Source organism: Cryptomeria japonica, unplaced genomic scaffold (genome assembly GCF_030272615.1).
Source record: "Cryptomeria japonica unplaced genomic scaffold, Sugi_1.0 HiC_scaffold_152, whole genome shotgun sequence".
NCBI classification, from domain to species: Eukaryota; Viridiplantae; Streptophyta; class Pinopsida; order Cupressales; family Cupressaceae; genus Cryptomeria; species Cryptomeria japonica.
Window position 1 is genome coordinate 301,931 of NW_026728974.1, and position 25,570 is coordinate 327,500.

Genomic DNA, 25,570 nt, shown 5'->3' on the forward strand with positions numbered 1-25,570 from the left:
CCAAGCATCGGACGCGCTTGGGGCGACTACCAGTGACAACCCCTTATCCCGCGATGCGTCTGATACACAGATAGTTCCAAGGCGGCCGAGGAGCCTCACCGCATAGCAATCGGGGTGCGAGGCAAGGGATGCGGCGAGAAGGACCCAACGGCTAGACGGAAGAGGCTTCAGGGCCGCCTCGGAATGGTCCAAGCATCGGACGCGCTTGGGGCGACTACCGTTGCCAACCCCTTATCCCGCGATGCGTCTGATACACAGATAGTTCCGAGGCGGCCGAGGAGCCTCACCGCATAGCAATCGGGTTGCGAGGCAGATTATTGGGAAGGGAACCCCCTGGGATGCGGCTCAAGCAGTGCCCAAAGGGACTGGAATGCGGAATCACATCGAGAGACCCAAATGCTATACGAGGGCTCAAATCGAATTATCGATTTGGCCACGACATGGACGCATCGGAACGACTACCTTTGCCGAACCACTCGCAATTGCATCCATACCGAAACCAATAGACATTTCCGTTAGAGCCCTCGCATAGCATTCGGGAATCTCGCATGCCCCTCTAAATCGACCAATGCTGGCGCTCAACGAAAATCCGAGCGCTACCACCGTTCGAGCGCCAGCATTGGTCGAGTTAGAGGGGCACGGGGGAGAATGCTCCAGTCAACACCTCCCCTATATAAGTTATTTGTCCGATTCTCGCACAACCGTAGTCTGCCTCGTCGAATCAAACAACGGTCCCAGATTCCGACTTCCGTTCCGTAGAGACCCAAAAGCTAGATGGAGGCTCGCAAGAAAGAGAGTCGGCGCATAGCAATCGGGTTTCTCGAACGTTTAGGGACCGAGCTCACTTGCGGATAGGGCAAAATCCGCCAAGCAACCCAAAAGCTAGACGGGGGCTCGAATCGAATCGCCTAGGCGGCCACAACAACGACGTGTTGGATCGACTACCAGTGCCAAACCATTCAGCAAGACTAGTCTGTGTCGAGGCCGGATAGAGATTCTCAGAGAGCGCCCGTATAGCATTTAGGAGACCTGCCGCGTCCCTCACACTCGACAAATGGTGGTGCACGTTTATAAATCCGAGCGATCCCAACCCTTTCAAGCACCAACATCGGTCGAGATAGAGGGGCACGGAGGGGGCTGCGTGAGACAACACAGTCCCCTATATAAGTTATTTGTCCGATTCTCACACATCCGAAGAATGGTCATCAAATCGGACAACAGCCCAAACTTCCGACTTCCGTCCCAGAAAGCCCAAGAGCTATCTAAAACGTTCATGGCCGGAACTCGATCGCGGCTATACCAGTCCGCCAAGCAACCCAAAAGCTAGACTGGAGCTCTAGTCGAATCACCTCTGTGGCCATTGCAAGGACGTGTTGGAGCGACTACCATTGCCGAACCATTCCGCAGGTCGAGTCCATACCAAGGCCGCATAGAGATTCACGATGAGCTCCTGCATAGCAATCAGGAGACTTGCCGTGTCCATCACAATCGATAAATCCTGGTGCAAGATTTTTGCATCCGAGCGCTCCAACCAGTCGAGCACCAGCATCAATCGACATAAACGGGCACGGGGGGAGGATGCTCGAGAACACTACCTCCCCTATATAAGTTATTTGTCCGATTCTCAAGCAGCCGAAGTCTGGTCATCGAATCGGGTCAAAGACCACAACTTCCGACTTTACCCACAATGCAAGTCATCGAATCGAACATCGGCCCCCGAGTCGGACTCCATGCGTATGTCAGGTCATCGGACCCAAATTCCGCCTTCCTGCGCATGGCGGGCCATCAATATCAACTCGGTCATCGGACCCAAACTCCGCCTTTCTGCGCATGGCACGCCTTCAAATCGGTCATCGGACCCAAATTCCGCCTTCCTGTGCATGGCGGGCCATCAACATCAACTCGGTCATCGGACCCAAATTCCGCCTTTCTGCGCATGGCACGCCATCAACTCGGTCATCGGACCCAAATTCCGCCTTCCTGCGCATGGCAGGTCATCGGACACAAATTCAGACCTCGCCAATATGCCTACGTATCGAATCGGTCATCGGACCCAACTTCCGACTTCATCCATACTGTAGGGTCTTTGAGGTTGGCGCGGTGCGCTCAACCCGGGGAGTCGACCCATCGAAGCATACACCTCCCCTATATAAGCTATTTGTCCGATTCCCACACCTGTGTAGTTTGCACCTCTGACCAGGACATCGACCCCAACTTCCGAACTCGACTGCAACGACGGCACCAGCGCCTTGGTGCGCACCTTGCGACGCACAGTCCCAACATTCGCCTTCCTGCACATGGCAGGTCATCGGACCCAAATTCCGACCTCGCGAGTATGCCTACATATCGAATCGGTCATCGGACACAACTTCCGACTTCATCCATACCGTAGGGTCTTTGAGGTTGGCGCGGTGCGCTCAACCCGGGGAGTCGACCCAACGAAGCATACACCTCCCCTATATAAGCTATTTGTCCGATTCCCACACCTGTGTAGTTTGCACCTCCGATCAGGACATCGACCCCAACTTCCGAACTCGCCTGCAACGACCGAACCAGCGCCTTGGTGCGCACCTTGCAACGCACAGTGCCAACATTCGCCTTCCTGCACATGGCAGGTCATCGGACCCAAATTCCGACCTCGCGAGTATGCCTACATATCGAATCGGTCATCGGACCCAACTTCCGACTTCATCCATACCGTAGGGTCTTTGAGGTTGGCGCGGTGCGCTCAACCCGGGGAGTCGACCCAACGAAGCATACACCTCCCCTATATAAGCTATTTGTCCGATTCCCACACCTGTGTAGCTTGCACCTCCGATCAGGACATCGACCCCAACTTCCGAACTCGACTAAAAAGACCGCACCAGCACCTTGGTGTGCACCTTGCAACGCACAGTGCCAACATTCGCCTTCCTGCACATGGCAGGTCATCGGACCCAAATTCCGACCTCATGAGCATACCTACTAATCGAATCGGTCATCGGACCCAACTTCCGACTTCATCCATACCGTAGGGTCTTTGAGGTTGGCGCGGTGCGCTCAACCTGGGGAGTCGACCCATCGAAGCATACACCTCCCCTATATAAGCTATTTGTCCGATTCCGACACCTGTGTAGTTTGCACCTCCGCTCAGGACATCGACCCCAACTTCCGAACTCGCCTGCAACGACCGAACCAGCGCCTTGGTGCGCACCAAAAGTGCGCACTTTTGGAGGGCACTTTTGTGCGCTCCAAAGGTGCGCACTTTTGGAGGGCACTTTTGTGCGCTCCAAAGGTGCGCACTTTTGGAGGGCACTTTTTGGAGGGCACTTTTGTGCGCTCCAAAGGTGCGCACTTTTGGAGGGCACTTTTTGGAGGGCACTTTTCTGCGCTCCAAAGGTGCGCACTTTTGGAGGGCACTTTTTGGAGGGCACTTTTCTGCGCTCCAAAGGTGCGCACTTTTGGAGGGCACTTTTTGGAGGGCACTTTTCTGCGCTCCAAAGGTGCGCACTTTTGGAGGGCACTTTTTGGAGGGCACTTTTCTGCGCTCCAAAGGTGCGCACTTTTGGAGGGCACTTTTGTGCACTCCAAAGGTGCACACTTTTGGAGGGCACTTTTTGGAGGGCACTTTTCTGCACTCCAAAGGTGCGCACTTTTGGAGGGCACTTTTTGGAGGGCACTTTTGTGCGCTCCAAAGGTGCGCACTTTTGGAGGGCACTTTTTGGAGGGCACTTTTGTGCGCTCCAAAGGTGCGCACTTTTGGAGGGCACTTTTGTGCACTCCAAAGGTGCGCACTTTTGGAGGGCACTTTTCCTGCGCTCCAAAGGTGCACACCTAGGTGAGCACCTTCGACCACACCTTGTAGCACACCAAACTCTGACTTTCGACTTCATCCGCAATGCAGGGTCTTTGAGGTTGGCGCAATGCGCACAACCAGGGGAGTCGACCCATCAAACCCAACACCTCCCCTATATAAGCTATTTGTCTGATTCTCATACATGCGTAGCCTGCAGGAGCAATTAGGACATCGACCCCAACTTTCGGCTTCTAAACGAAAACAAGGTCTTTGAGGTTGGTGTAATGCGAACAACTAGGGGAGTCAACCCATCAAACCCAACACCTCCCCTATATAAGCTATTTGTCTGATTCTCATACATGTGTAGTCTACAGGAGCAATTAGGACATCGACCCCAACTTTTGACTTCTTAACGAAAACAAGGTCTTTGAGGTTGACGTAATGCGCACAACCAGGGGAGTCGACCCATCAAACCCAACACCTCCCCTATATAAGCTATTTGTCCGATTCTCATACATGTGTAGCCTACAGGAGCCATTAGGACATTGACCCCAACTTTTGACTTCTTAACGAAAACAAGGTCTTTGAGGTTGGCGTAATGCGCACAACCAAGGGAGTTGACCCATCAAACCCAACACCTCCCCTATATAAGCTATTTGTCTGATTCTCATACATGTGTAGCCTGCAACAACGATTAGGACATCCACCCCAACTTCTGAATTCGTCTGCGTTGACCGCACCAAAGGTGCACGCCTTGGTGCTCACCAAAATCCGACTTCCGACTTCTTCTGCTATGCGGGGTCTTTGAGGTTGGCGCAGTGCGCACAACCAGGGGAGTCAACCCACCGAATGCAACACCTCCCCTATATAAGCTATTTGTCTGATTCTCATACATGCGTAGACTGCAGCAATGATTAGGACATCCACCCCAACTTTTGACTTCTTAAACAAGACAGGGTCTTTGAAGTTGGTGCAGTGCACACAACCAGGGGAGTCGACCCATCAAACGCAACACCTCCCCTATATAAAGCTATTTGTCCGATTCTCATACGTGTAGTCTGCAGCAGCGATTAGGACATCGACCCCAACTTCCGAATTCGTTTGCATTGACCGCACCAAAGGTGCACGCCTTGGTGTGCACCTTGGAGTGCACTTTGGTGCTCACCTCGGTGCACACTTTGGTGTGCACCTCGGTGTGCACCAAAGGTGCGCACCTTGGAGCGCACCAAAGGTGTACACTTTGGAGCGCACCACATAGGGTCTTTGAGAGGTTGGCGCAGTGCGCACACCAAGGTGGGTGTTGAGGTGCGTGCCGAGGTGGGTGGGTGCTAGGGTGCGCTCCATGGTGGGTGCCAGGGTGGGTGCGTGCTAGGGTGGATTCCAAAGAGGGTCATAGGGTGGGTGCCAAGGTGGGTTGGTGATATAGTGGGTTCAAAGGTGGGTACTAGGGTGGGTTCCAAGGTGGGTCACAAGTTGGGTGCCAGGATGCGTGGGTGTTAGGTTGGGTGCCAAGGTGGGCTCCTGCGTGGGTGGGTGCTAGGGTGGGTTTCAAGGTGGACGCGAGGGCGGGTGCCAAGGTGGGTAACAAGTTGGGTGTTAGGATGGGTGAGTGCTAGAGTGGGTGCCAAGGTGGGTGGGTGCTAAGGTGGATGCCAAGGTGGTTCACAGGGTGGGTGGGTTCTAGGGTGAGTTCCAAGGTGGGTCACAGGTTTAGTGCTAGGGTGCGTGTCAAGGCGGGTGTCGAGGTGCCTGGGTGCTAGGGTGTGGATGCCAATGTGGGTCATAGGGTGGGTACTAGGGTGGGCTGCAATGTGGGTGCCAAGGTGGGTAACATGCTCGGTTGGTTCTAAATTGGGTGTCAGGGTGGGTGTGCACCCACCTTGCCCGAGGTGGGTGCCAAGGTGCCAGTGTGGGTGGGTGCTAAGGTGGATGCCAAGGTGGGTGAGAAGGTGGGTGATAGGTTGAGTGGTAGGATGGGTGGGTGCCAAGATGGGTCACAGGGTGGGTGCAAGGGTGGGTAGGTGCTAGGGTTGGTGTCAGGGTGGGTGGGTGCTAGGTTGGGTTCCAAGGTGGGTGCGAGGGTGAGTGTCAAGGTGGGTCACAGGTTAGGTGCTAGGATGGGTGAGTGCTAGGGTGCAAAGGTGCCAGGGTGGGTGCTAGGATGGGTCGATGCTAGGGTGAGTGGCAAGGTGGGTCCACAAGTGTCAAGGTGGGTGCCGAGGTGGGTGCCAACTTGGGTTCCAAGGTGGGTGCCAAGTGGGCGACTGCTATGGTGGATGCCAAGGTGGGTCACGGGGTGGGTGCCAAGTTGCTAGGTTGTGTTCCAAGGTGGGTGCCAACGTGGCTGCTAGGGTGCGTGGGTTAAAGGGTGTGTCACAACGTGGGTGCCAGGATGGGTGCGCACCCACACTGGCCAAGACGGGTGCAAGGTTGGGTTCCAAGCCCGGTCACAGGCTGGGTGCTAGGATGGGTGGGTGCCAAGGTGGGCACCAGGGTGGGTGCACCCACCCTGGCCAAGGTGGGTCACGGGGTGGGTCCTAGGGTGGGTAACAGGGTGGGTACTAAGGTGCGTGCCAAGGTGGGTCATGGGGTGGGTGCCAAGGTGGGCACCAGGGTGGGTGTGCACCAACCCTAGCCAGGGTAGGTCACGGGGTGGTTGTCGGGGTGGGCGTCAAGGAGCCAAGGTGGGTGGCAAGTAGCCAAGTTGCGTGCCAAGGTGGGTGTCGGGGTGGGTGCCAAGGATCCAAGGTGGGTGCCAAGGAACCAAGGTGGGTGTCTGGGTGGGTGCCGAGGTGGGAGCCAGGGTGGGTCCCAAGGTGAGTGCAAAGGTGGGTGCCAGGGTCAAGGTGAGTGCCAATGTGGGTTCCAAGGTGCCAGGGTCAGGGTGAGTGCCAATGTGGGTTCAAAGGTGCTAAGTTGGGTGCGAGGTTGGGTGCGAGGGTGGGTGGGTGCCAAGGTGTGCTAGGTGGAAGCCCGGGTGGGTCGGCATCCCATGGGTGTCGAGTTGGGTGCCTGATGGGTGCTTCTTGTCAAGTTTTAGTCGTCGGGACTCATTTCGAGCCTTAGAGGTCGTTTCTTGTCCGGTTGCCCTGTCTTCGACCTGGGAACCCAATTTTGGTCCTCGGGTCCCATTTTTTTTTGTCTCGCATCCCACTTTTGGCCTGTGGCCTTTTCGGGGTCGATTCTCGTTTTGGGCATCAGAGCATGTTTCTTCTCCTAAAACCCAATATTTGTTTATTAAGTCTCGGAACACATTTTTGTTCTCGTGGACCCATCATGGGTCTTGGAACGCATTTGTGGTCCTTGGGTCCCATTTTGCATCCCGAAACTTGTGTTTTGGTGCTTGATCCCTATTTTGGGTGCCCACCTTGCACCAAGTGCGCACCCGGGGCAAACCGAGCGCCTTGGTGCACCGGGGCAAGATCGAGCGTGCACCCGAGGCGCCCCGAACATGCACCAAGGTGCACTCGGCCCACATGTGAGCGCAGGTCGTTGCGCCCGAGGTGGTGTGTGGGCACCGCGTTGCAGACGGGACACTGCACGCACACGACGCCCCGTCCAGGTGCACGCACGTAGGCCGGGCCGGGTGCACACCCGACGCCCTAGCAAGGTGCGCGCACCCGGGCAGGGCTCACACTTGGCGAACGGGGCGCACTTCGCGAGGGAGGGTGTGCACCTCGACGGGGGTGGGTGGCCGGGGTGGATTCGCACGTGGGTCGCGGTTTGCTAAGTACACACTGCGACAAGCTCATAACGGGTGCGATCATACCAGCGTTAGTGCACCGGATCCCATCAGAACTCCGCAGTTAAGCGCGCTTGGGCCGGAGTAGTACTGGGATGGGTGACCTCCCGGGAAGTCCCGGTGTTGCACCCTTTCTTAGTTTTTCGCCGGGCGTCGCAATGCTATTTGAATAAACCTTTTGCCCGTTTGCGTTCTCGTCGGGGCCGGGCCGGGCCGGGGTGCGCTGCCCGCACTACCGCGCGCGCGGGGGCGACACCGAGCGCGCACCCGAGGCGCCCCGAGCACACAGGCCACGGTGCAACCCGGGCGTTGTGCGCGCACCCCGGTGCGCCCGAGGTGCTGCGCGCGCACCCAGGTGAAATCGGTGTGCACCTCGGCCAGTGCGCGCTCGGTCGAGTCGCGCACGTTGGCCAAGGTGCACGGTGATGTTTCTTACTCTAAGGTTCCGCACCAGACGCCCGGGACAGGTGAGCGAAGCTGGGCGGGGCCGGGTGCGCGGCCGGGGCAGGTGCACGCAGCTGGAGAGAGCTTTGGAGCACACCAGAGGTGCGCACCTTGGAGCACACTTCGGAGCGCACCAATGATGCGCTCCATTCAAAAGTTTCCTGAAAAGGCAAAAAAAGTTGAGATTATAGAATTTCCCACTTGAGAGATTGTAAAAAAAAAAAATTTAAAATGAAGGAAACGCGGGTGCCAAGGTGTGCGCGCCCGGGTGCGCAGCCCAGCCAAGGTGTGCGCACCAAGGCGCCCACCCTGGCGAAGGTGCACGCAAGGTGCGCACCCGAGGCAAACCGGACAATTAACCCAACTTTCGACTTCGCGCGCACCTGCGCACCTTGGAGCGCACTTCGGAGCGCTCCTTGTTGCGCACCAATCTTGGGCACCTCGGAGTGCACCATGGCGCCCACCAAGGTGCGCACCCGGGGCAAACCGAGCTCCGACTTCGTGCGCACCTTGGAGCGCACGAAAGGTGCGCACCATGGCGCCCACCAAGGTGCGCAGCCCAGCCAAGGCGTGCGCATCAAGGTGCGCACCCTGGCGAAGGTGCGCACCCGGGGCAAACCGAGCTCCGACTTCGTGCGCACCTTGGAGCGCACAAAGGGTGCGCAACCCAGCCAAGGTGTGCGCACCCCGGGCAAACCGAGCTCCGAATCGTGCGCACCTTGGAGCACACTTCGGAGCCCTCCTTGGTGCGCACCGATGTTGCGCACCTCGGAGCGCACCCGGGGAAAACAATGCAATTAACCCGACTTTCGACTTCGTGGGCACCTCGGAGCGCTCTCGGGTTCGCACCTCGGAGCACACCGAGGTGCGCACCTTTGATGCGCTGCCTTCACCAATTTCCAGAAAAGGCAAGAAAACATTGAGAAGGTGTGCGCACCGAGGTGCCCACCCTGGCGAAGGTGCACGCGAGGTGCGCACCCGGGGCAAACCGGGCTCCGACTTCGTGCACGCCATGCTGCGCACCTTGGAGGGCCATGGTGCGCACCTTGGAGCACACTTCGGAGCGCTCAATGGTGCCCAACCCAGCCAAGGTGCCCACCGCGGCGAAGGTGCACGCGAGGTGCGCACCCGGGGCAAACCGGGCTCCGACTTCGTGCACGCCGCACCTTGGAGCACACTTCGGAGCGCTCCTTGGTGCGCACCAGGGCGCGCAACCCAGCCGAGGTGCCCACCCCGGCGAAGGTGCACGCGGGGTGCGCACCCGAGGCAAACCGGGCTCCGACTTCGTGCACGCCATGGTGCCCACCGCGGCGAAGGTGCACGCGAGGTGCGCACCCGGGGCAAACCGGGCTCCGACTTCGTGCACGCCGCACCTTGGAGCACACTTCGGAGCGCTCCTTGGTGCGCACCAGGGCGCGCAACCCAGCCGAGGTGCCCACCCCGGCGAAGGTGCACGCGAGGTGCGCACCCGGGGCAAACCGGGCTCCGACTTCGTGCACGCCATGGTGCCCACCGCGGCGAAGGTGCACGCGAGGTGCGCACCCGGGGCAAACCGGGCTCCGACTTCGTGCACGCCGCACCTTGGAGCACACTTCGGAGCGCTCCTTGGTGCGCACCATGGTGCCCACCAGGGCGCGCAACCCCGCCGAAGGTGCACGCGAGGTGCGCACCCGGGGCAAACCGGGCTCCGACTTCGTGCACGCCGCACCTTGGAGCACACTTCGGAGCGCTCCTTGGTGCGCACCAGGGCGCGCAACCCCGCCGAAGGTGCACGCGAGGTGCGCACCCGGGGCAAACCGGGCTCCGACTTCGTGCACGCCATGGTGCGCACCAGGGTGCCCACCGCGGCGAAGGTGCGCACCCGGGGCAAACCGGGCTCCGACTTCGTGCACGCCGCACCTTGGAGCACACTTCGGAGCGCTCCTTGGTGCGCACCAGGGCGCGCAACCCAGCCGAGGTGCCCACCCCGGCGAAGGTGCACGCGAGGTGCGCACCCGGGGCAAACCGGGCTCCGACTTCGTGCACGCCATGGTGCCCACCGCGGCGAAGGTGCGCACCCGGGGCAAACCGGGCTAGGACTTCGTGCACGCCGCACCTTGGAGCACACTTCGGAGCGCTCCTTGGTGCGCACCATGGTGCCCACCAGGCCGCGCAACCCAGCCAAGGTGTGCGCACCAAGGTGCACGCGAGGTGCGCACCCGGGGCAAACCGGGGTCCGGCTTCGTGCACGCCGCACCTTGGAGCACACATCGGGGCGCTCCCGGGTTCGCACCGGCGTTGCGCACCGTGGTGGGCACCTCGGAGCGCACCGTGGTGGGCACCACCGTGGTGGGCACCTCGGAGCACACCAAGGTGGGCAGCGAGGTGCGCACCTTTGATGCGATGCCTTCACTAATTTCCATAAAAGGCAAAAGAAAACGAGATTTTAAAATTTCCGTTTTGAAAGATAGTGAGAAAAAGGGAATGCTGGTGCCATCTTGAGCCCGCCCTGGTGCGCAGCCCAGCCAAGGTGTGCGCACCAAGGTGCCCACCCTGGCGAAGGTGCGCGCCCGGGCAATTAACCCAACTTCCAACTTCGCGCGCGCCAGGGTGGGAGCGCACCCAACAACCGGGCCTGGGAAGAGCCAATGCGAGAAACCCCACCAAACGCTCTGACAAAAAAAGAGGGGGCGCTCCAGTAACCCCGCTTCGGAGCGCACCCTGGGCAAACCCAGCCAGGGTGCCCACCCCGGCCAAGGTGCAGGCGAGGTGCGCACCCGGGGCAAACCGGGCTCCGACAACGTGCACGCCGCACCTTGGAGCACACTTCGTAGCGCTCCCGGGTGCGCACCTCAGAGCACACCAAGGTGGGCAGCGAGGTGCGCACCTTTGATGCGCTGCCTTCACTAATTTCCAGAAAAGGCAAAAAAAAGAGGAGATTTTAAAATTTCCGTTTTGAAAGATAGTGAAAAAAACGGAACGCGGGTGCCATCTTGAGCCCGCCCGGGTGCACAGCCCAGGTAAGGTGCCCACCCTGGCAAAGGTGCGCACCCGGGCAATTAACCCTACTTCCGACTTCGTGCGCGCCAGGGTGGCAACCGGGCCTGGGAAGAGCCAATGCGAGAAACCCCACCAAACGCTCCGACAAAAAAAGAGGCGGCGCTCCAATAACCCCGCTTCGGAGCGCAGCCGGGGCAAACCCAGCCAAGGTGCCCACCCCGACGAAGGTGCACGCGAGGTGCGCACCCGGGGCAAACCGGGCTCCGACAACGTGCACGCAGCACCTTGGAGCACACTTCGAAGCACTCCCGGGTGCCCACCGGCGTTGCGCACCGTGGTGGGCAGCGAGGTGCGCACCTTTGATGCGCTGCCTTCACTAATTTCCAGAAAAGGCAAAAAAAAATGAGATTTTAAAATTTCCGTTTTGAAAGATAGTGAAAAAAACGGAACGCGGGTGCCATCTTGAGCCCGCCCTGGTGCGCAGCCCAGGCAAGGCATGCGCACCAAGGTGCCCACCCGCGGTGCACGCCCGGGGCAAACCGGGCTCCGACTTCGTGCAGGCCGCACCTTGGAGCACACTTCGGAGCGCTCCTTGGTGCGCACCATGGTGCCCACCAGGGCGCACCCGGGGCAAACCGGGCTCCGACTTCGTGCACGCCGCACCTTGGAGCACACATCGGAGCGCTCCCAGGTTCGCACCAGCGTTGCGCACCTTTGATGCGCTGCCTTCACTAATTTCCAGAAAAGGCAAAAAAAAACGATATTTTAAAATTTCCGTTCTGAAAGATAGTGAAAAAAACGGAACGCGGGTGCCATCTTGAGCCCTTCCTGGTGCGCAGCCCAGGCAAGTTGTGCGCACCAAGGTGCCCACCCTGGCGGAGGTGCGCGCCCGGGGCAAACCGGGCTCCGACTTCGTGCACTGCATGGTGCCCACCAAGGCGCGCAACCCAGCCAAGGTGCCCACCGCAGCGAAGGTGCACGCGAGGTGCGCACCCGAGGTGCACACCCGGGGCAAACCGAGCTCCGACTTCGTGCACGCCGCACCTTGGAGCACACTTCAGAGCGCTCCTTGGTGCGCACCAGGGCGCGCAACCCAGCCAAGGTGCTCACCCCGGCGAAGGTGCACGCGAGGTGCGCACCCGGGGCAAGCCGGGCTCGGACTTCGTGCACGCCGCACCTTGGAGCACACATCGGAGCGCTCCCGGGTTCGCACCAGCATTGCGCACCTTTGATGCGCTGCCTTCACTAATTTCCAGAAAAGGCAAAAAAAAAAAAAAAACGAGATTTTAAAATTTCCGTTTTGAAAGATAGTGAAAAAAACGGAACGCGGGTGCCATCTTGAGCCCGCCCTGGTGTGCAGCCCAGGCAAGTTGTGCGCACCAAGGCACCCACCCTGGCCAAGGTGGGTCACGGGGTGGGTCCTAGGGTGGGTAACGGGGTGGGTACTAAGGTGCGTGCCAAGGTGGGTCATGGGGTGGGTGCCAAGGTGGGCACCAGGGTGGGTGTGCACCAACCCTAGCCAGGGTAGGTCACGGGGTGGTTGTCGGGGTGGGCGTCAAGGAGCCAAGGTGGGTGGCAAGTAGCCAAGTTGCGTGCCAAGGTGGGTGTCGGGGTGGGTGCCAAGGATCCAAGGTGGGTGCCAAGGAACCAAGGTGGGTGTCTGGGTGGGTGCCGAGGTGGGAGCCAGGGTGGGTCCCAAGGTGAGTGCAAAGGTGGGTGCCAGGGTCAAGGTGAGTGCCAATGTGGGTTCCAAGGTGCCAGGGTCAGGGTGAGTGCCAATGTGGGTTCAAAGGTGCTAAGTTGGGTGCGAGGTTGGGTGCGAGGGTGGGTGGGTGCCAAGGTGTGCTAGGTGGAAGCCCGGGTGGGTCGGCATCCCATGGGTGTCGAGTTGGGTGCCTGATGGGTGCTTCTTGTCAAGTTTTAGTCGTCGGGACTCATTTCGAGCCTTAGAGGTCGTTTCTTGTCCGGTTGCCCTGTCTTCGACCTGGGAACCCAATTTTGGTCCTCGGGTCCCATTTTTTTTTGTCTCGCATCCCACTTTTGGCCTGTGGCCTTTTCGGGGTCGATTCTCGTTTTGGGCATCAGAGCATGTTTCTTCTCCTAAAACCCAATATTTGTTTATTAAGTCTCGGAACACATTTTTGTTCTCGTGGACCCATCATGGGTCTTGGAACGCATTTGTGGTCCTTGGGTCCCATTTTGCATCCCGAAACTTGTGTTTTGGTGCTTGATCCCTATTTTGGGTGCCCACCTTGCACCAAGTGCGCACCCGGGGCAAACCGAGCGCCTTGGTGCACCGGGGCAAGATCGAGCGTGCACCCGAGGCGCCCCGAACATGCACCAAGGTGCACTCGGCCCACATGTGAGCGCAGGTCGTTGCGCCCGAGGTGGTGTGTGGGCACCGCGTTGCAGACGGGACACTGCACGCACACGACGCCCCGTCCAGGTGCACGCACGTAGGCCGGGCCGGGTGCACACCCGACGCCCTAGCAAGGTGCGCGCACCCGGGCAGGGCTCACACTTGGCGAACGGGGCGCACTTCGCGAGGGAGGGTGTGCACCTCGACGGGGGTGGGTGGCCGGGGTGGATTCGCACGTGGGTCGCGGTTTGCTAAGTACACACTGCGACAAGCTCATAACGGGTGCGATCATACCAGCGTTAGTGCACCGGATCCCATCAGAACTCCGCAGTTAAGCGCGCTTGGGCCGGAGTAGTACTGGGATGGGTGACCTCCCGGGAAGTCCCGGTGTTGCACCCTTTTTTAGTTTTTCGCCGGGCGTCGCAATGCTATTTGAATAAACCTTTTGCCCGTTTGCGTTCTCGTCGGGGCCGGGCCGGGCCGGGGTGCGCTGCCCGCACTACCGCGCGCGCGGGGGCGACACCGAGCGCGCACCCGAGGCGCCCCGAGCACACAGGCCACGGTGCAACCCGGGCGTTGTGCGCGCACCCCGGTGCGCCCGAGGTGCTGCGCGCGCACCCAGGTGAAATCGGTGTGCACCTCGGCCAGTGCGCGCTCGGTCGAGTCGCGCACGTTGGCCAAGGTGCACGGTGATGTTTCTTACTCTAAGGTTCCGCACCAGACGCCCGGGACAGGTGAGCGAAGCTGGGCGGGGCCGGGTGCGCGGCCGGGGCAGGTGCACGCAGCTGGAGAGAGCTTTGGAGCACACCAGAGGTGCGCACCTTGGAGCACACTTCGGAGCGCACCAATGATGCGCTCCATTCAAAAGTTTCCTGAAAAGGCAAAAAAAGTTGAGATTATAGAATTTCCCACTTGAGAGATTGTAAAAAAAAAAAATTTAAAATGAAGGAAACGCGGGTGCCAAGGTGTGCGCGCCCGGGTGCGCAGCCCAGCCAAGGTGTGCGCACCAAGGCGCCCACCCTGGCGAAGGTGCACGCAAGGTGCGCACCCGAGGCAAACCGGACAATTAACCCAACTTTCGACTTCGCGCGCACCTGCGCACCTTGGAGCGCACTTCGGAGCGCTCCTTGGTGCGCACCAATCTTGGGCACCTCGGAGTGCACCATGGCGCCCACCAAGGTGCGCACCCGGGGCAAACCGAGCTCCGACTTCGTGCGCACCTTGGAGCGCACGAAAGGTGCGCACCATGGCGCCCACCAAGGTGCGCAGCCCAGCCAAGGCGTGCGCATCAAGGTGCGCACCCTGGCGAAGGTGCGCACCCGGGGCAAACCGAGCTCCGACTTCGTGCGCACCTTGGAGCGCACAAAGGGTGCGCAACCCAGCCAAGGTGTGCGCACCCCGGGCAAACCGAGCTCCGAATCGTGCGCACCTTGGAGCACACTTCGGAGCCCTCCTTGGTGCGCACCGATGTTGCGCACCTCGGAGCGCACCCGGGGAAAACAATGCAATTAACCCGACTTTCGACTTCGTGGGCACCTCGGAGCGCTCTCGGGTTCGCACCTCGGAGCACACCGAGGTGCGCACCTTTGATGCGCTGCCTTCACCAATTTCCAGAAAAGGCAAGAAAACATTGAGAAGGTGTGCGCACCGAGGTGCCCACCCTGGCGAAGGTGCACGCGAGGTGCGCACCCGGGGCAAACCGGGCTCCGACTTCGTGCACGCCATGCTGCGCACCTTGGAGGGCCATGGTGCGCACCTTGGAGCACACTTCGGAGCGCTCAATGGTGCCCAACCCAGCCAAGGTGCCCACCGCGGCGAAGGTGCACGCGAGGTGCGCACCCGGGGTAAACCGGGCTCCGACTTCGTGCACGCCGCACCTTGGAGCACACTTCGGAGCGCTCCTTGGTGCGCACCAGGGCGCGCAACCCAGCCGAGGTGCCCACCCCGGCGAAGGTGCACGCGGGGTGCGCACCCGGGGCAAACCGGGCTCCGACTTCGTGCACGCCATGGTGCCCACCGCGGCGAAGGTGCACGCGAGGTGCGCACCCGGGGCAAACCGGGCTCCGACTTCGTGCACGCCGCACCTTGGAGCACACTTCGGAGCGCTCCTTGGTGCGCACCAGGGCGCGCAACCCAGCCGAGGTGCCCACCCCAGCGAAGGTGCACGCGAGGTGCGCACCCGGGGCAAACCGGGCTCCGACTTCGTGCACGCCATGGTGCCCACCGCGGCGAAGGTGCACGCGAGGTGCGCACCCGGGGCAAACCGGGCTCCGACTTCGTGCACGCCATGGTGCCCACCGCGGCGAAGGTGCACGCGAGGTGCGCACCCGGGGCAAACCGGGCTCCGACTTCGTGCACGCCGCACCTTGGAGCACACTTCGGAGCGCTCCTTGGTGCGCACCATGGTGCCCACCAGGGCGCGCAACCCCGCCGAAGGTGCACGCGAGGTGCGCACCCGGGGCAAACCGGGCTCCGACTTCGTGCACGCCGCACCTTGGAGCACACTTCGGAGCGCTCCTTGGTGCGCACCAGGGCGCGCAACCCCGCCGAAGGTGCACGCGAGGTGCGCACCCGGGGCAAACCGGGCTCCGACTTCGTGCACGCCATGGTGCGCACCAGGGTGCCCACCGCGGCGAAGGTGCGCACCCGGGGCAAACCGGGCTCCGACTTCGTGCACGCCGCACCTTGGAGCACACTTCGGAGCGCTCCTTGGTGCGCACCAGGGCGCGCAACCCAGCCGAGGTGCCCACCCCGGCGAAGGTGCACGCGAGGTGCGCACCCGGGGCAAACCGGGCTCCGACTTCGTGCACGCCATGGTGCCCACCGCGGCGAAGGTGCGCACCCGGGGCAAACCGGGCTAGGACTTCGTGCACGCCGCACCTTGGAGCACACTTCGGAGCGCTCCTTGGTGCGCACCATGGTGCCCACCAGGCCGCGCAACCCAGCCAAGGTGTGCGCACCAAGGTGCACGCGAGGTGCGCACCCGGGGCAAACCGGGGTCCGGCTTCGTGCACGCCGCACCTTGGAGCACACATCGGGGCGCTCCCGGGTTCGCACCGGCGTTGCGCACCGTGGTGGGCACCTCGGAGCGCACCGTGGTGGGCACCTCGGAGCACACCAAGGTGGGCAGCGAGTGTGCGCACCTTTGATGCGATGCCTTCACTAATTTCCATAAAAGGCAAAAGAAAACGAGATTTTAAAATTTCCGTTTTGAAAGATAGTGAGAAAAAGGGAATGCTGGTGCCATCTTGAGCCCGCCCTGGTGCGCAGCCCAGCCAAGGTGTGCGCACCAAGGTGCCCACCCTGGCGAAGGTGCGCGCCCGGGCAATTAACCCAACTTCCAACTTCGCGCGCGCCAGGGTGGGAGCGCACCCAACAACCGGGCCTGGGAAGAGCCAATGCGAGAAACCCCACCAAACGCTCTGACAAAAAAAGAGGGGGCGCTCCAGTAACCCCGCTTCGGAGCGCACCCTGGGCAAACCCAGCCAGGGTGCCCACCCCGGCCAAGGTGCAGGCGAGGTGCGCACCCGGGGCAAACCGGGCTCCGACAACGTGCACGCCGCACCTTGGAGCACACTTCGTAGCGCTCCCGGTGTGCGCACCTCAGAGCACACCAAGGTGGGCAGCGAGGTGCGCACCTTTGATGCGCTGCCTTCACTAATTTCCAGAAAAGGCAAAAAAAAGAGGAGATTTTAAAATTTCCGTTTTGAAAGATAGTGAAAAAAACGGAACGCGGGTGCCATCTTGAGCCCGCCCTGGTGCACAGCCCAGGTAAGGTGCCCACCCTGGCAAAGGTGCGCACCCGGGCAATTAACCCTACTTCCGACTTCGTGCGCGCCAGGGTGGCAACCGGGCCTGGGAAGAGCCAATGCGAGAAACCCCACCAAACGCTCCGACAAAAAAAGAGGCGGCGCTCCAATAACCCCGCTTCGGAGCGCAGCCGGGGCAAACCCAGCCAAGGTGCCCACCCCGACGAAGGTGCACGCGAGGTGCGCACCCGGGGCAAACCGGGCTCCGACAACGTGCACGCAGCACCTTGGAGCACACTTCGAAGCACTCCCGGGTGCCCACCGGCGTTGCGCACCGTGGTGGGCAGCGAGGTGCGCACCTTTGATGCGCTGCCTTCACTAATTTCCAGAAAAGGCAAAAAAAAATGAGATTTTAAAATTTCCGTTTTGAAAGATAGTGAAAAAAACGGAACGCGGGTGCCATCTTGAGCCCGCCCTGGTGCGCAGCCCAGGCAAGGCATGCGCACCAAGGTGCCCACCCGCGGTGCACACCCGGGGCAAACCGGGCTCCGACTTCGTGCAGGCCGCACCTTGGAGCACACTTCGGAGCGCTCCTTGGTGCGCACCATGGTGCCCACCAGGGCGCACCCGGGGCAAACCGGGCTCCGACTTCGTGCACGCCGCACCTTGGAGCACACATCGGAGCGCTCCCAGGTTCGCACCAGCGTTGCGCACCTTTGATGCGCTGCCTTCACTAATTTCCAGAAAAGGCAAAAAAAAACGATATTTTAAAATTTCCGTTCTGAAAGATAGTGAAAAAAACGGAACGCGGGTGCCATCTTGAGCCCTTCCTGGTGCGCAGCCCAGGCAAGTTGTGCGCACCAAGGTGCCCACCCTGGCGGAGGTGCGCGCCCGGGGCAAACCGGGCTCCGACTTCGTGCACTGCATGGTGCCCACCAAGGCGCGCAACCCAGCCAAGGTGCCCACCGCAGCGAAGGTGCACGCGAGGTGCGCACCCGAGGTGCACACCCGGGGCAAACCGAGCTCCGACTTCGTGCACGCCGCACCTTGGAGCACACTTCAGAGCGCTCCTTGGTGCGCACCAGGGCGCGCAACCCAGCCAAGGTGCTCACCCCGGCGAAGGTGCACGCGAGGTGCGCACCCGGGGCAAGCCGGGCTCGGACTTCGTGCACGCCGCACCTTGGAGCACACATCGGAGCGCTCCCGGGTTCGCACCAGCATTGCGCACCTTTGATGCGCTGCCTTCACTAATTTCCAGAAAAGGCAAAAAAAAAAAAAAAACGAGATTTTAAAATTTCCGTTTTGAAAGATAGTGAAAAAAACGGAACGCGGGTGCCATCTTGAGCCCGCCCTGGTGTGCAGCCCAGGCAAGTTGTGCGCACCAAGGCACCCACCCTGGCCAAGGTGGGTCACGGGGTGGGTCCTAGGGTGGGTAACGGGGTGGGTACTAAGGTGCGTGCCAAGGTGGGTCATGGGGTGGGTGCCAAGGTGGGCACCAGGGTGGGTGTGCACCAACCCTAGCCAGGGTAGGTCACGGGGTGGTTGTCGGGGTGGGCGTCAAGGAGCCAAGGTGGGTGGCAAGTAGCCAAGTTGCGTGCCAAGGTGGGTGTCGGGGTGGGTGCCAAGGATCCAAGGTGGGTGCCAAGGAACCAAGGTGGGTGTCTGGGTGGGTGCCGAGGTGGGAGCCAGGGTGGGTCCCAAGGTGAGTGCAAAGGTGGGTGCCAGGGTCAAGGTGAGTGCCAATGTGGGTTCCAAGGTGCCAGGGTCAGGGTGAGTGCCAATGTGGGTTCAAAGGTGCTAAGTTGGGTGCGAGGTTGGGTGCGAGGGTGGGTGGGTGCCAAGGTGTGCTAGGTGGAAGCCCGGGTGGGTCGGCATCCCATGGGTGTCGAGTTGGGTGCCTGATGGGTGCTTCTTGTCAAGTTTTAGTCGTCGGGACTCATTTCGAGCCTTAGAGGTCGTTTCTTGTCCGGTTGCCCTGTCTTCGACCTGGGAACCCAATTTTGGTCCTCGGGTCCCATTTTTTTTTGTCTCGCATCCCACTTTTGGCCTGTGGCCTTTTCGGGGTCGATTCTCGTTTTGGGCATCAGAGCATGTTTCTTCTCCTAAAACCCAATATTTGTTTATTAAGTCTCGGAACACATTTTTGTTCTCGTGGACCCATCATGGGTCTTGGAACGCATTTGTGGTCCTTGGGTCCCATTTTGCATCCCGAAACTTGTGTTTTGGTGCTTGATCCCTATTTTGGGTGCCCACCTTGCACCAAGTGCGCACCCGGGGCAAACCGAGCGCCTTGGTGCACCGGGGCAAGATCGAGCGTGCACCCGAGGCGCCCCGAACATGCACCAAGGTGCACTCGGCCCACATGTGAGCGCAGGTCGTTGCGCCCGAGGTGGTGTGTGGGCACCGCGTTGCAGACGGGACACTGCACGCACACGACGCCCCGTCCAGGTGCACGCACGTAGGCCGGGCCGGGTGCACACCCGACGCCCTAGCAAGGTGCGCGCACCCGGGCAGGGCTCACACTTGGCGAACGGGGCGCACTTCGCGAGGGAGGGTGTGCACCTCGACGGGGGTGGGTGGCCGGGGTGGATTCGCACGTGGGTCGCGGTTTTTGCTAAGTACACACTGCGACAAGCTCATAACGGGTGCGATCATACCAGCGTTAGTGCACCGGATCCCATCAGAACTCCGCAGTTAAGCGCGCTTGGGCCGGAGTAGTACTGGGATGGGTGACCTCCCGGGAAGTCCCGGTGTTGCACCCTTTCTTAGTTTTTCGCCGGGCGTCGCAATGCTATTTGAATAAACCTTTTGCCCGTTTGCGTTCTCGTCGGGGCCGGGCCGGGCCGGGGTGCGCTGCCCGCACTACCGCGCGCGCGGGGGGCGACACCGAGCGCGCACCCGAGGCGCCCCGAGCACACAGGCCACGGTGCAACCCGGGCGTTGTGCGCGCACCCCGGTGCGCCCGAGGTGCTGCGCGCGCACCCAGGTGAAATCGGTGTGCACCTCGGCCAGTGCGCGCTCGGTCGAGTCGCGCACGTTGGCCAAGGTGCACGGTGATGTTTCTTACTCTAAGGTTCCGCACCAGACGCCCGGGACAGGTGAGCGAAGCTGGGCGGGGCCGGGTGCGCGGCCGGGGCAGGTGCACGCAGCTGGAGAGAGCTTTGGAGCACACCAGAGGTGCGCACCTTGGAGCACACTTCGGAGCGCACCAATGATGCGCTCCATTCAAAAGTTTCCTGAAAAGGCAAAAAAAGTTGAGATTATAGAATTTCCCACTTGAGAGATTGTAAAAAAAAAAAATTTAAAATGAAGGAAACGCGGGTGCCAAGGTGTGCGCGCCCGGGTGCGCAGCCCAGCCAAGGTGTGCGCACCAAGGCGCCCACCCTGGCGAAGGTGCACGCAAGGTGCGCACCCGAGGCAAACCGGACAATTAACCCAACTTTCGACTTCGCGCGCACCTGCGCACCTTGGAGCGCACTTCGGAGCGCTCCTTGGTGCGCACCAATCTTGGGCACCTCGGAGTGCACCATGGCGCCCACCAAGGTGCGCACCCGGGGCAAACCGAGCTCCGACTTCGTGCGCACCTTGGAGCGCACGAAAGGTGCGCACCATGGCGCCCACCAAGGTGCGCAGCCCAGCCAAGGCGTGCGCATCAAGGTGCGCACCCTGGCGAAGGTGCGCACCCGGGGCAAACCGAGCTCCGACTTCGTGCGCACCTTGGAGCGCACAAAGGGTGCGCAACCCAGCCAAGGTGTGCGCACCCCGGGCAAACCGAGCTCCGAATCGTGCGCACCTTGGAGCACACTTCGGAGCCCTCCTTGGTGCGCACCGATGTTGCGCACCTCGGAGCGCACCCGGGGAAAACAATGCAATTAACCCGACTTTCGACTTCGTGGGCACCTCGGAGCGCTCTCGGGTTCGCACCTCGGAGCACACCGAGGTGCGCACCTTTGATGCGCTGCCTTCACCAATTTCCAGAAAAGGCAAGAAAACATTGAGAAGGTGTGCGCACCGAGGTGCCCACCCTGGCGAAGGTGCACGCGAGGTGCGCACCCGGGGCAAACCGGGCTCCGACTTCGTGCACGCCATGCTGCGCACCTTGGAGGGCCATGGTGCGCACCTTGGAGCACACTTCGGAGCGCTCAATGGTGCCCAACCCAGCCAAGGTGCCCACCGCGGCGAAGGTGCACGCGAGGTGCGCACCCGGGGCAAACCGGGCTCCGACTTCGTGCACGCCGCACCTTGGAGCACACTTCGGAGCGCTCCTTGGTGCGCACCAGGGCGCGCAACCCAGCCGAGGTGCCCACCCCGGCGAAGGTGCACGCGGGGTGCGCACCCGGGGCAAACCGGGCTCCGACTTCGTGCACGCCATGGTGCCCACCGCGGCGAAGGTGCACGCGAGGTGCGCACCCGGGGCAAACCGGGCTCCGACTTCGTGCACGCCGCACCTTGGAGCACACTTCGGAGCGCTCCTTGGTGCGCACCAGGGCGCGCAACCCAGCCGAGGTGCCCACCCCGGCGAAGGTGCACGCGAGGTGCGCACCCGGGGCAAACCGGGCTCCGACTTCGTGCACGCCATGGTGCCCACCGCGGCGAAGGTGCACGCGAGGTGCGCACCCGGGGCAAACCGGGCTCCGACTTCGTGCACGCCGCACCTTGGAGCACACTTCGGAGCGCTCCTTGGTGCGCACCATGGTGCCCACCAGGGCGCGCAACCCCGCCGAAGGTGCACGCGAGGTGCGCACCCGGGGCAAACCGGGCTCCGACTTCGTGCACGCCGCACCTTGGAGCACACTTCGGAGCGCTCCTTGGTGCGCACCAGGGCGCGCAACCCCGCCGAAGGTGCACGCGAGGTGCGCACCCGGGGCAAACCGGGCTCCGACTTCGTGCACGCCATGGTGCGCACCAGGGTGCCCACCGCGGCGAAGGTGCGCACCCGGGGCAAACCGGGCTCCGACTTCGTGCACGCCGCACCTTGGAGCACACTTCGGAGCGCTCCTTGGTGCGCACCAGGGCGCGCAACCCAGCCGAGGTGCCCACCCCGGCGAAGGTGCACGCGAGGTGCGCACCCGGGGCAAACCGGGCTCCGACTTCGTGCACGCCATGGTGCCCACCGCGGCGAAGGTGCGCACCCGGGGCAAACCGGGCTAGGACTTCGTGCACGCCGCACCTTGGAGCACACTTTGGAGCGCTCCTTGGTGCGCACCATGGTGCCCACCAGGCCGCGCAACCCAGCCAAGGTGTGCGCACCAAGGTGCACGCGAGGTGCGCACCCGGGGCAAACCGGGGTCCGGCTTCGTGCACGCCGCACCTTGGAGCACACATCGGGGCGCTCCCGGGTTCGCACCGGCGTTGCGCACCGTGGTGGGCACCTCGGAGCGCACCGTGGTGGGCACCTCGGAGCACACCAAGGTGGGCAGCGAGGTGCGCACCTTTGATGCGATGCCTTCACTAATTTCCATAAAAGGCAAAAAAAAACGAGATTTTAAAATTTCCGTTTTGAAAGATAGTGAGAAAAAGGGAATGCTGGTGCCATCTTGAGCCCGCCCTGGTGCGCAGCCCAGCCAAGGTGTGCGCACCAAGGTGCCCACCCTGGCGAAGGTGCGCGCCCGGGCAATTAACCCAACTTCCAACTTCGCGCGCGCCAGGGTGGGAGCGCACCCAACAACCGGGCCTGGGAAGAGCCAATGCGAGAAACCCCACCAAACGCTCTGACAAAAAAAGAGGGGGCGCTCCAGTAACCCCGCTTCGGAGCGCACCCTGGGCAAACCCAGCCAGGGTGCCCACCCCGGCCAAGGTGCAGGCGAGGTGCGCACCCGGGGCAAACCGGGCTCCGACAACGTGCACGCCGCACCTTGGAGCACACTTCGTAGCGCTCCCGGGTGCGCACCTCAGAGCACACCAAGGTGGGCAGCGAGGTGCGCACCTTTGATGCGCTGCCTTCACTAATTTCCAGAAAAGGCAAAAAAAAGAGGAGATTTTAAAATTTCCGTTTTGAAAGATAGTGAAAAAAACGGAACGCGGGTGCCATCTTGAGCCCGCCCTGGTGCACAGCCCAGGTAAGGTGCCCACCCTGGCAAAGGTGCGCACCCGGGCAATTAACCCTACTTCCGACTTCGTGCGCGCCAGGGTGGCAACCGGGCCTGGGAAGAGCCAATGCGAGAAACCCCACCAAACGCTCCGACAAAAAAAGAGGCGGCGCTCCAATAACCCCGCTTCGGAGCGCAGCCGGGGCAAACCCAGCCAAGGTGCCCACCCCGACGAAGGTGCACGCGAGGTGCGCACCCGGGGCAAACCGGGCTCCGACAACGTGCACGCAGCACCTTGGAGCACACTTCGAAGCACTCCCGGGTGCCCACCGGCGTTGCGCACCGTGGTGGGCAGCGAGGTGCGCACCTTTGATGCGCTGCCTTCACTAATTTCCAGAAAAGGCAAAAAAAAATGAGATTTTAAAATTTCCGTTTTGAAAGATAGTGAAAAAAACGGAACGCGGGTGCCATCTTGAGCCCGCCCTGGTGCGCAGCCCAGGCAAGGCATGCGCACCAAGGTGCCCACCCGCGGTGCACGCCCGGGGCAAACCGGGCTCCGACTTCGTGCAGGCCGCACCTTGGAGCACACTTCGGAGCGCTCCTTGGTGCGCACCATGGTGCCCACCAGGGCGCACCCGGGGCAAACCGGGCTCCGACTTCGTGCACGCCGCACCTTGGAGCACACATCGGAGCGCTCCCAGGTTCGCACCAGCGTTGCGCACCTTTGATGCGCTGCCTTCACTAATTTCCAGAAAAGGCAAAAAAAAACGATATTTTAAAATTTCCGTTCTGAAAGATAGTGAAAAAAACGGAACGCGGGTGCCATCTTGAGCCCTTCCTGGTGCGCAGCCCAGGCAAGTTGTGCGCACCAAGGTGCCCACCCTGGCGGAGGTGCGCGCCCGGGGCAAACCGGGCTCCGACTTCGTGCACTGCATGGTGCCCACCAAGGCGCGCAACCCAGCCAAGGTGCCCACCGCAGCGAAGGTGCACGCGAGGTGCGCACCCGAGGTGCACACCCGGGGCAAACCGAGCTCCGACTTCGTGCACGCCGCACCTTGGAGCACACTTCAGAGCGCTCCTTGGTGCGCACCAGGGCGCGCAACCCAGCCAAGGTGCTCACCCCGGCGAAGGTGCACGCGAGGTGCGCACCCGGGGCAAGCCGGGCTCGGACTTCGTGCACGCCGCACCTTGGAGCACACATCGGAGCGCTCCCGGGTTCGCACCAGCATTGCGCACCTTTGATGCGCTGCCTTCACTAATTTCCAGAAAAGGCAAAAAAAAAAAAAAAACGAGATTTTAAAATTTCCGTTTTGAAAGATAGTGAAAAAAACGGAACGCGGGTGCCATCTTGAGCCCGCCCTGGTGTGCAGCCCAGGCAAGTTGTGCGCACCAAGGCACCCACCCTGGCCAAGGTGGGTCACGGGGTGGGTCCTAGGGTGGGTAACGGGGTGGGTACTAAGGTGCGTGCCAAGGTGGGTCATGGGGTGGGTGCCAAGGTGGGCACCAGGGTGGGTGTGCACCAACCCTAGCCAGGGTAGGTCACGGGGTGGTTGTCGGGGTGGGCGTCAAGGAGCCAAGGTGGGTGGCAAGTAGCCAAGTTGCGTGCCAAGGTGGGTGTCGGGGTGGGTGCCAAGGATCCAAGGTGGGTGCCAAGGAACCAAGGTGGGTGTCTGGGTGGGTGCCGAGGTGGGAGCCAGGGTGGGTCCCAAGGTGAGTGCAAAGGTGGGTGCCAGGGTCAAGGTGAGTGCCAATGTGGGTTCCAAGGTGCCAGGGTCAGGGTGAGTGCCAATGTGGGTTCAAAGGTGCTAAGTTGGGTGCGAGGTTGGGTGCGAGGGTGGGTGGGTGCCAAGGTGTGCTAGGTGGAAGCCCGGGTGGGTCGGCATCCCATGGGTGTCGAGTTGGGTGCCTGATGGGTGCTTCTTGTCAAGTTTTAGTCGTCGGGACTCATTTCGAGCCTTAGAGGTCGTTTCTTGTCCGGTTGCCCTGTCTTCGACCTGGGAACCCAATTTTGGTCCTCGGGTCCCATTTTTTTTTGTCTCGCATCCCACTTTTGGCCTGTGGCCTTTTCGGGGTCGATTCTCGTTTTGGGCATCAGAGCATGTTTCTTCTCCTAAAACCCAATATTTGTTTATTAAGTCTCGGAACACATTTTTGTTCTCGTGGACCCATCATGGGTCTTGGAACGCATTTGTGGTCCTTGGGTCCCATTTTGCATCCCGAAACTTGTGTTTTGGTGCTTGATCCCTATTTTGGGTGCCCACCTTGCACCAAGTGCGCACCCGGGGCAAACCGAGCGCCTTGGTGCACCGGGGCAAGATCGAGCGTGCACCCGAGGCGCCCCGAACATGCACCAAGGTGCACTCGGCCCACATGTGAGCGCAGGTCGTTGCGCCCGAGGTGGTGTGTGGGCACCGCGTTGCAGACGGGACACTGCACGCACACGACGCCCCGTCCAGGTGCACGCACGTAGGCCGGGCCGGGTGCACACCCGAC

At 61.4% G+C, this 25,570-nt stretch overlaps 3 non-coding genes across 3 annotated transcripts; all 3 read left to right on the plus strand.

Moving 5' to 3' along the window:
• The first annotated feature begins 7,530 nt into the window (after nt 1-7,530).
• Nucleotides 7,531-7,649, plus strand: LOC131866672 (5S ribosomal RNA). The gene has a single exon (XR_009365272.1). It is a non-coding gene; the product is annotated as a 5S ribosomal RNA (ribosomal RNA).
• A 5,930-nt stretch (nt 7,650-13,579) lies between these two features.
• On the plus strand, nt 13,580-13,698 carry LOC131866673 (5S ribosomal RNA). The gene has a single exon (XR_009365273.1). It is a non-coding gene; the product is annotated as a 5S ribosomal RNA (ribosomal RNA).
• A 5,993-nt stretch (nt 13,699-19,691) lies between these two features.
• LOC131866674 (5S ribosomal RNA) lies at nt 19,692-19,810 on the plus strand. Its single transcript, XR_009365274.1, has one exon. It is a non-coding gene; the product is annotated as a 5S ribosomal RNA (ribosomal RNA).
• The last annotated feature ends 5,760 nt before the right edge of the window (nt 19,811-25,570 follow it).